The sequence below is a fragment of the Diceros bicornis genome, chromosome 4, assembly GCF_020826845.1.
Source record: "Diceros bicornis minor isolate mBicDic1 chromosome 4, mDicBic1.mat.cur, whole genome shotgun sequence".
NCBI lineage: Eukaryota > Metazoa > Chordata > Mammalia > Perissodactyla > Rhinocerotidae > Diceros > Diceros bicornis.
Window position 1 is genome coordinate 53,049,296 of NC_080743.1, and position 11,591 is coordinate 53,060,886.

The following is an 11,591-nucleotide window of genomic DNA, read 5'->3' on the forward strand; positions in this document are numbered from 1 at the left end:
GAGATAGATAAATAGATATCGATCTATACATATTCTATTTTTATTTCACTTAATCATTCCAATTTCCACTTCTTCAAGGTAGACATTTCTACATTTCACATTTGAGGAAACTGAGATTCACAGAAATCAAGGAACATGATCATGGTGACCCAGTGAGCAAATGGTAAATTCTGGATTAGAAGTTTTAGCTGATGCCAAATTCACCTCTTTGCTCTTTCCACAAAAGCATACAGGTCTCCTAGCTGGAATTGAGCCGATGGAAGTAAGCTTGTCTCTTATTAGATCACATGTCACAAGTGAGCAAATTCAGAAACTGTGAGGCATCTCTCCCCTCCAGCTCCCCTCATTATCAGCTCTGTTCCACAATTCCTCATCTTAAGCACTCAGCCATGAATCCAGTTGGAATGTGATAGATATCAATGATAGAAGTTACAATGAGTGGACTGAAACCAGACAAACCAATGACCAAGAACCCACAGATTATGAGAGCTAGAAGAAAACCCCAGAGATCATCTGGAACAGCCAGGGAAACTGAGGCCCAGAGAGTCAAGGCCACTTGTCAGTGTCGCAGATAGTAAAGTAGGTGGCAGAGGCAGGACCAGACCCAGATCCATTGCTTTGCTCCACATTATCACTTTCACATGTAGCACCATTCACAAACATTCCAACATTTTGCAAAACTGTTTCTTTAGTGGGCGATATTTTTCATGGGTGAATAAGCTTAGGATCAGCAAGAGGGGAAAGAACAGGGGACCAAATTTCCTGTGTCTAGGGAGGCAGCAGCCCTGTTGAAAATAAACCCAGGATTCTTGATTCCTTAGCCAGAGTTTCCCTCTTTTTCCTGTGTAGCATCAGAGCAGATTCTGGGGCAGCCTGCCTGGATTTGAATCCTGGCTCCACCACTTACTAGCTGTGTAACATTGGACAAGCTAACTTCACCTCTGTGCATCTCAGTTTCCTCAACTGTAAATTGGGGCTAATAATAACTACCTCCTAGGGTTGTCATAAGGACTAACAGGTATATGTAAAGCACTTAGAACCATGTCTGGTATATGGTAAATGCTATGGCTATGACTGCAAAATACAATACAATACAATACCCATCTCTTCCTGCCTGTACTTACCATGGCTGGACCAGACTCCTGGGAAAGAATTCAGCATGTGAACCACAGATAGCCCTGGTGATACCCAGTTTGTTTTCCAAAGCAGAGAGTGTCCCTATATGATTGCTTTGTCCTTACATCCTAGCCACTCTACAAAAGCTGGGAGCTCCTGGAAATATCTTATCTCCAGCCAGGAGATGGCCAGTTAAAGAACACATAAGTCTCAGTTAAAGGATAATCTGAGAGTGGGGAAGGTTTAGTGGAGTGTTAATTCCTAGATCATTGGCTGCCAAAGAACCATCTAGCTGGGGGCAAGGCTGGGGATGAAGGGACAATGCCATTTTCCTCTGAATGCCCAGAAGGGAAGAATTGCCGAGATGCCGGCACATCCATGATCCTAGAGAGAGCACAGGCACGGAAGGTAAATACTCCCACCCTGCTGGGCAGGTAGAGAAATGAAACAGTGAAGAAACTGGATCGGTTGCTAGAGGTGATCCAGGAAGCCCGGGTCAGGGCTGGGAGAAGACTGAGGTCTCGAACTCGTATCATCCCAACTGCCTGATGCCAATGAAGTTGAGCAGCTCTCCAACCAGGCACCCCACTCAGGATAGCATCTAGGACACAGTATATTTTGATGGCCCAAAGCCAAGCTGCTTTGGCAAGGCCTTCAGAAGTCTGGTTTCTTCCTCACCTGGGTCCTTCCCAGGCTCAGGTAAGGACTCCAACGAAACTAAGGAAAATGTCAGTTGGGCTGTGGTGATTGCCTAAAGGGGCTAAATCTGGCTGTCACCATATATCTAAGAAGGACACCATGAGCAGATTCCTGATGCCCCAGAAAAGGAGGTATAGGGCAAGGGCCAGGGTAGAAACTGAGAGTCTTCCAGGCCCTCATGTTCAGCTGAAGAAAGGGTCGTAGAAAGAGGTACTGAGGTCTGTGTTCCTCATATGAAAAAATATGGAGAACTCAGAGAGGATTTAGAGAGGAAGCCAAAATCTGGCCAAAGCATTGGTAAGTAATACCTGTTGGGAAAAGCTGTAGAAGTAGGATGGCAAAATAGACATCATTCCACATTTGCTATGTCCTGGACTTTGTGCTGGGCACATTTCACATTCTTCTCCTTGGAGATGGAAAGACAGAAAGGTGACCTTCTAAAGATCATCTAACCATCCATCAAGGTCTCTTGGACAAGGATTCATTGGCCACTCCTATGGGCCCAGCCTATGCTAATTGGGAGACAAGGCCATCCCTTGACTGCAAGAAGCTGACATTCTAGTTGCAGAAAAAGAGCTAGTTAGACAAAATAATTGGTATAAATGGCCATATTCTATATGTATTTGTCCTCAACGCATAATGATATAATAAAGTGTTAAGTTATGTGAGAAAAAAATCATTTGGAAACCAGGTTCATATAGAGTGACCTCTTTGTTGTGTTATAATGAAGGGGAAAGGGAAAGGCACATTTATTGAAGACCTTCTATGTACCAGGCATTTTCACCTCACAACACTGCAAGATAGATACTACAGTATTATTTCCATTTTACAGAAAAGAAAATTCAGCCCCAGAGAAGTTTATTAACTTGCCTAAGATTATTCAGTTAATAAGTGGAGAAAAGGTCTGCCTGATGCCAAAGGTCAGGCACTTTCTCCCCATGGCTGTAGAGGAAATTCTCATGAAACCCGTTGGCCCACTCAGAGAGGACGGCACCAGGCCCTCCAGGTGGGAGCAAACAGATCTACAGCTGGCATAAGAAGGATGGGCTTCTACCCTAGCAGGAGAGATTGTGCTTGACCATGACTGTGAAGGTGGTGCAGCACCATCTGAGATTTCCAGGAAGGGGCACAATCACCTTTTCTACAAGTCTTTTAAAGGTTGCACTTTGAAAATTACTTCTTTTTTGCTTCTCCTTAGAGGCAGGAGGGCAAATAAAAAGACCTTTCGGTGTCTCTTCTACCAGATGAACCTCTGACTCTACGAGTTTCCTCCCCAAGACACTGTGGTCCAGATGTTTAAACAGCCGCCTCCCTTAGATCCTACAAGACTACACATGCAAATAAGTTCTGTTAGCATCTAATTGTGAGAGCGTTGAGTCCCCCATGCCACATTAGAGGGCATAAATGGATAATTGGAGCCATGGTTACTGGACTGAGATCACACTTTTCTGCCAGTGGAGATGCAGACACCACAGGCATAAGCCATCCCCTTAAAGACTTTTACTTTCCAGATAGTGGTTAAAATGGGCAAGAACACCCTGTTCCAAAAAGTAGAAGGCAAAAGAAACACAGATTTCTTTGCCCCTGGTGCTTTGGTCTATGAATCTACTCTCAACACATCTCAAGTTTTAATCCCAAAGAAAAGGTCAAAGTCACATCCATACCTCTTCTTGGGCTTAAGGCAGGTAGGATATTTTAGGATCCCAAACTTATGAACTCTTTTGTGGTGGGCTCAGGCCAGCAGCCTCCATAGAAGTGAGAAGAGTCGGAGGAATCCAGTATCAGCCAGGCCTGATTCTCTCCCACTGAAATCAAGTCATGAAGGCAACAGCTGGATGCAGCCTCATTGGCGCTCTGCAAGTCCCAGGTCCGGAGATTTCATCTTACGACAAAATTGGGACCTTTCCCTGGGAGATCTGGGATGGCACTTGCCCTCCAGATCTGAAGGGAAGTCCTTGAAAGCAAGAAGACTGAAAGTCTTGTGATATTTTGGTTCAATGATAAGCAGCGTCTGGAGTTTGCAGAGCATACCTGGAGCACACCTCTTTCTCCTCGAACAAATTATGCATCCTTGGTCTACCGTACCCACCTCAAAGGACTAAAAAGGACTTACTTCTTCTGTATTTTGAAAGGTGTTTTCAATCAAGTCCAAGGTATAGTACTAGGTGGTCTATAGGCAAAAATCATAAAATACAAGGTCAAGCAACTTCCTGCCAAATATGCCATTAACTCAGATGCCCTCAGACAAATCACTCCAAAGTAGAGACATTTCCTTGTATGTAAAATAGAGATACAATACCCCATGCCTGTTTTGATAATTTAACCAATAATGTTCAAAACCTAATTCAAGAACAAAGGTTTTACATCTCCTTCCAAATTAATGTCTAGATTCAACTTTAGCTCCTTTATTACAGAGGATTAGAAGCATTTAGGGGATTAAGATTATTCCCTGTTTTTTCAAAGGTTAGTTTCACGTTCAGTCAGCTAAATACTCAGGGTAGAATGGACAGGACTTGGGGCAAATAACATTGTGGATAAGAGTGCTTGGGTTCAGATCTTGGCTCCACCACTCAGCAGCTATGTGACCCTCTTTTGCCATGTGGGGTCCCATTTGGAACCCCAGATTGGTATGAAGATTATTTTAAGATGAAGACATTTGAGATTCATCAGATGCAGGAACAAGCCTTCTTGGAGCTTCCCTTATCTGACTAAAATCAGCAACTTCCAGGAAATGAGGCTACCATAAATCTCTCTGGGGGGAGTTTCATGGCCATGAAGAAGGCAGAAAGACCACTGCACCTGCATAAGCAAACATTATGACCAACTTTCTTGTCTCCTGCTCCTAGAAACTCACTTGTCTTTCTTAAAGAAACCTGTTTGTTCTTCTCATAGAAACCCTTTTTCGCCCCTCTCTTTTCCTTACTAACTTAAATATATAAGATTCTAACTTTAACCTTTCAGTGAGCTAGCTACTTTTGTTAGTTCCTCTCTGCATATGAATAAGCCTCTGTTTCTCCTGTAAACCTATCTTTTGTCAGTTTAATTTGCATGCCTCAGTAACTGAACATACAAGGCAGAGGGATATTTTTTTCTCCCTGACAGCCTCATCTGGCTTACTTGTTTTTTTTTTTTGGTGAGGAAGATTAGCCCTGAGCTAACATCCAATGCCAATCCTCCTCTTTTTGCTGAGGAAGACTGGCCCTGGGCTAACATCCGTACCCATCTTCCTCTACTTTATATGGGATGCCGCCACAGCATGGCTTGATGAGTGGTGCGTCGGTGCGCGCCCGGGGTTCCGAACCCTGGGCCGCCACTGGGCTGGCCCCATGGCTCACTTTTAAAATGAGGATAATAATATAGCTATCAAACTTATAGATTGGTTATGAAGACTGAATGGGATATATATTGTGTTTGACATGTAGTGAGTGCTAAATAAATATTTTCTCTCTCTCATATATATAATACACACACACATATAAGTATACATATACGTATAGGTAGATAATAGATATAGATAGAAACACACATACAGCATACAATGAATCATACATCTCTTCTGAAGATCAAAATTAAATGATAGATGGGAAACAACTTTGGAAAGAGATAAAAGATTAACAATGGAAACGTGGTGTTATCATTATTATAGCTATAACTATTGTGGCTACTTTCATTGCCTGCTTTGAGCAAGACCACCAGATATGGCTGTGCAGGTTGTACATTGCAACACCCAAAGGTGCCATTCAAATATAACCTTCCCTTTGTACCTGAGAGCACATGACAACTGCTTTTCCAGGCAAACCTGCACTTCCCTCACAGCATCCTCCTCCTGCTCTGTAGTCATTCATTCACTAATCATTAATTCAGTGAAGTATACTGAGGACATACTATGTGCAAGGACTGAGCATACAAAGATAAAAGAGACACAAGTTCATGACTGGGGAGAGAGCCCTGTGCACCAATAAGAAGAACGCAATGTAATGAATGCTGAAGTGGGCATATGTACAAAGTGGTACTGGAGGGTTACTAGCTTTCCTTCTAAGTGGTGGTGGTAGTGGAGTAGGGGGCAGAGTGATGATCAACAATAGCAAAAAGTGAGCAAGTCTATTTCCCTTCAAAAATAAAAATCCCCACAAGCACCATAATAAGAAAGAGTCGATGTCTCTGTAATGCGGTCCAGACTGCCAGAGAAAGTCAGTGGGGATCTTTTTTTACATCAAGAAGAGACTGGGCACTCTGCTGAGAACCTCCATCAAGCCTCTCTGGCAGGAGGAATGTTCAGAAATAGCTGCCCCAACACCAGAACCAACCCAACCTTAGCTTTGGAGTATGTGGAGGGATAAGAAAATAAGGGACCGGGATCTATCACTTGAACCCCACGTCCGGTAAATTTCAAATGTAGATTCATATCTAACATGAAGAATCAGTTCTCAGATGATAAACCAAAGTCTGCCAGCTCTGAACAGATGGCCTTTCTTTGTATCTCCATGGCCTCTTTCAAAGCAGTTGTAACTTGGAGTCAGAAGACTGGAGGTGGCATCTCAACCCTGTCTGAACCTTACTTGTTGTATGATCTTGGGCAAACCACTGAGCCTCAACATCCTTGTCTGTAAAATGATCATAATAACACTATCTTCGCAAGTTTGTTCTTTGGACACTATATACCTTCGTTATTATTACATGCTCTGGGATGGAGGTGAGATCTCAGGAGAAAGGCAGAGGCACAGAGGTCCCTTCCATTCCCAAATGGGTTTGCATCCGCAGAGCTGCCTGCCCACCATCCTCCAAGGAGCCTCTGTAACTTGTTACAGAAAGGAGAAAGGAGATCTTGCCCCGGAGCATTGTGCTGCTGAGCTGGTGAGCTCAGCCCTTCCCTGGCTCCAGCGCCTTAATTTGTAAAGAAGGAATTCTGAGTCTATCAGAAAGGAAGTCAAATTGTTTTCGGAAAACAATAGCAAAGTAACTACAAGTCATTAGCTTCCTCCCTGGGGCCAGAAATCAAGCTTGTGTGGGTAGCTGAAAGGACTGGTAGCACTGTTTACTTAAGGACCTCTGGACAGGACCCATAAATTAATTCCTGTGCATGACTTTCTGGAATGAGAGGAGGTGAGTCATGGAAGTCGGAGAATGCCTGAGAATGGAGAAGAGATTTCTGTTTCTTCAGGGCACAGCAAAATCCCTGATGCTGGTCTGCCTTTCCTGGTCATCTGGGTGAGGATTTCATTTGGATACATATATGTGCCCAGTGAACAACTGCCCTCTGAGATGGCTCTTAATAAGTTTCTTCCCAGAGAAGAAAACCAGAAAAACCCCATTCCCTGCCCTCCTCCTGAAGGCTGCTGGGAAGCCAAATGCTTCTCAGGCATGGTGCTCTAGAAATTCTTCTTTGGACAGAAATTTCCTCTGTGACAGGAGCAGACCAAAGTTAGGATCCAGAAGCGTGACTTCTTAGAGGGTTGTCTCAGTGCTAGACAGATATCAAGGACTCACAGATAGCAGAACACTGGAGCTTAAAGAGAACTTAAAGAGCGACTGCACCAGAAGAGGTTACTGAGGTCCACAGTGGGGAGACAGCTTGTCCAAGGACAGGAGCAGAAGCCAGATCTCGCAAAGGATGGAGGAAACCTGGGGACTTCCCTTAGGGCTGAAGAGGCCAATTAATTGATAATAGATCCTCTGACCTCGGCTAGGGCTCTTAGCTGAAAGTCCCTGGAGCTTATCTTATTAAAAACTAGAGAAAAAAACATGATTTCTTGACCTGTCTAGGTTCTGGAAAAACTTGTCTCCAAGAGCTAGAGATGACTCTAAATCCTGAACATTTTTGAGAGGAAATGCAAAACTTTTGCTCTTGAGCTGTTTTTAAAAATCTCTGGCCAAATCATGAACCTGATGATTTGGAGTTGGACCAGAGGATCTTACTATTATGTGAATGGATCCCTAGAAGATTTATGGTTGGCTTCATGGGGCCTAGAAACCCCTGCATTCACCCACAAAGCTTTAGAGGAGGAGAGACCATAGTCTTGATCTGATTCACAAAGCACTCTTGACCCAGAAAAGGTCAAGATCACTGCTTTAGGTCTAGAAGGTCAAGAAAGGTTATTTTCCACCAACCTCCAAAGTAATTGAAATGGCTGACAAGCTAACAGAGGCCAATATGTTCTGCCCCTTCCCTGACCTAGGAGCCTCTTGTCAAGCAGGTTGAAATCTCTCCCCTAGGCGAGAGGTGAGCTTCTCAGTTCAGTCTTCACCTGTCAGACATGAAATTGTCCTCTGAGATCAGCTTGTCCATTCCTTCCTTTTATAACTTTTCTAAACTCACACAGCTAACCAAGACCAGTACCAGCTTTAATCACACCCAGTCCAGCATTCTTTCCACTGCCTCGTAAGATTTCCAAGAATTTATTAAGCACTTTCTAGATGGTCATGAAATTGTTCCAAGTGCTAGGGGAGCTTCAGGACTATAGAACCTAGCTCTGACCTCAGTGAATTTGTAGATGTATTGGGCAAATGACTGCATATCCTTAAAACAAAGAATTCTTTCCCTAAAGCCTCTCCCAACAATTGGGGAAAGGTAAGTGAGTGTATTAGTCGAGATTCTCCAGAGGAACAGAACCAGTGGGATATATAGAGAGATGTATAAGAGGAAATTTATTCTGGGAATTGGCTAACCCGATTATGGAGGCTGAGGTATGCCACAGTATGCTGTCTGCACGCTGGAGAACCAGAAAACCCAGTGGTATAATTTAGTCTGAGCCAGGAGGTCTGAGAACTGGGGGAGCCAATGGTATAAAAATGCAAAGGCCCAAGAACCAGGAGCTCCAATGTCCAAGGGTGGGAGAAGATGGATGTCTCCGCTCAAGAAGAGAGAGGGATAGAATTTGCCCTTCCTCCACCTTCTGTACTATTAGGGCCTTCAACAGATTGGATGATGCCAGCCCAGACTGGTGAGGGCGGGTCTCTCCAGTCAGTCTACTGAATCAAATGCTAATCTCTTCTGGAAACACTCTCACAGACATGCCCAGAAATAATGTTTTACCAGTTATCTGGGCATCCTTAGCACAGTCAAGCTGACACATAAAATTAACCATCACACTGAGAATAGGAGAAGTGCTGGGGAAGACATAACTCACTAGCATAACTGCTTCATCTCTGGGCAACTCCAGCCAGCTTGATCAGTGAGAAGTAAAACTCATTCAAAAATTAGCTAGTGGTGCCAATCTCTAAGATCCCTCCAGTCTTGAAAAACCTTGACTGTGTGCCAGATTAACAAATGAAGCATAAGGCAAAGGATTTGCCCACAGGTTTGCAATCTATTACAAATAACAGGGATTTTTCAAATAATTGGTGAATAAAGGGGAAAGAGGTAAGAAGGTCTCCAAACTGGAAACGGTTGCATCCTAAAAGCTCCAGTGTAAATTGGTGGTGTGGAATTTGGAGCATATTTTCCCACAGAAATAATGTTGTAAAATATAGTTAGCTTCCCAGGCTATCCTCTAAAAGTTTAGTTAAGGCATAATGTTGCTTAACCACAGTGCTGAGAGTACTAGAGTCTCTAACAACCTAATTAAGATGGTCTCTGCATGGGAAATAATGATGCCAAGTTCTGACTGGGGACTCCAGGAATACATCTCCCTCTCCAGAGTTCCAGATTCAAGAGGCTCTACCCCACCTCTACACTGAGGATGGCCTCTTCTTGCCTCCCTCTCTTCACGGGAAAGGGAAATAACATTTACTGATCACCTAACTTTCTTAATTCAAGGACTGATCCCTTCAGCAATATCCCCTTCATAAACAAATCTCAGCCCAGCCACAAATAGAAAGCTTTATTTTTTCAAACCCTTAGAGTGTTTTCCAAGTACCAAAAGTAACAGTGTATTATCGTAAAAATATAATACAGAAAAAGTATAAACAGGAGTTAAAATCACCTATAATCACTGCTAAAATATTGATATCTATTTTTTATCCACCACATTTTTATCCTTATAACTTTTTTTACAAAATTGGAATTGTGTTATGAACACTGTTTTGTAATCTGCTTTTTTTCACTTAACAATATGTCTGGGACATATTCTATGTCAATAGATGTACTTCTTCTTCACCTTTTTAATGATTACCAGGAGTATAGTGAGAGGAAATTGTGCCCAAAGGCAATATAATGTGTTTGTGCCTGTCTCTCTACAAGGATATTATCATCGCACTAGAATTCACAAAGACTAGCATCTGTGCGGTACCCCCTAGACTGATAACCCTTTGCTAAGTCCTTGGGGTACACAATTTCATACTCTGTGGATTTGCCAAAGTTCATTTAATGCCCTATTATTGGGCATTTTGATTTTTTGTTAATATAAATATCACTATGTTGAAGGTAAGTAGTGACCTTTTAATTTCTAAAACAAATTAATTTGGTGCTGCTGACATTCCTTTCTCTTCCCCAAATAAGTTACTGCATGTGATTCTGAGCCCTTGTTTCAAAGCCTTACAAACAGCTCGTGGGAAAAAGTAGAATTTCTGAACAAAACAATTCAAAACAAAACAAGAAATACTAGCCTCCCCCATTCAACCAACCCCTTCCCCACCACACACATAACACACAAAAGGAAGTGTGCTGGGTGAGTGGTGAAACACTGGGGGAGATAAGAGTGACCTTGACAGATCCTGAGAAAACCCTTCAAAAATCTTGGGAGAAGATTTCTATGGGTAAACAGGGGTAGAAGTTTAAATCCTGAACAGCTAAACCAAACTTTGTAAATGCTCTTGCCACTGACATCGAGCCTGCTGCCCCCAGGACAACTACCACCTGTGCCTCCTGCCTCCAGTCCTGCCCAGGTCTCGGTGAGCTCCTGTGTGTCCCTGGGATTGAGGTAGCAGCTCTGCCTGTGGAGGTGAGGACATGTGTGAGAGGCAAAGGTGATGGGACAGTGAGATGGGACAGTGAGAGCTGGGGGAGAAATGTGCTAATCAGGGACTCAGGAGACCTGAGCTCAGGTCCTAACTGATACTTAAAGAGTCGAGTGACCTTGAGAAGTCACTCACGCTCATTGGCCCTCAGTTGCCATATTGGTAAAAAGAGGGGATTGGGATAAATTACATTGGCTTTTCCTTCCAGTTCTAAAATTCAGTGTCTCTATGATTCATTGGTTCTCTCCATACTGAGCCAAAGCTTGGAAGAAGTTGACGTTTGTCTTGGATGCCCAACTATACCTGCTCTTGTTGCTCCTCCCCTGCCTTACCCATCCAGCACTCTGGGGAGCACAAAATATGTTCTTAGACCCTTTTTATTCCAGATGGTGGCACTGTATTGACAACTCAAGGGTACTCCAGACAAAAAGAACAGAAATGAGCAAACGCTTGAAGGTGTATTCCAGTTAGGATGCTTTCAGCTGTCAATAACAAAAAATCTAGGTGAAGTCAACCACACTGACCATGACACTATGGAAATGTATAGGATGTGTTAAAGCTAATGGATGACCCACTTATAACTTATCCATTTGTTTATTTACTCATTCCATCATTCATCCATCCATTTTGAAAACCCACTGAGTTTGGTACTGTGCTGGGAACTAGATACACAAGTGATTCAAATGTGACATCTACATTAAAAGAGACCAAAACCTAGGGATGTCATAAAGTGTCAGATGCTCCCAGACCCCTCTGAAAGCCAACGGAGTTGTGTTACCAGCTGAGAGTCCCCTGGGCATGGAGAACTAGTTGGAAGAAAAATGCTGATTTGATTTAGATTGCCACATCTATGAGGACATCATGATATCCAAGGGGTCTAC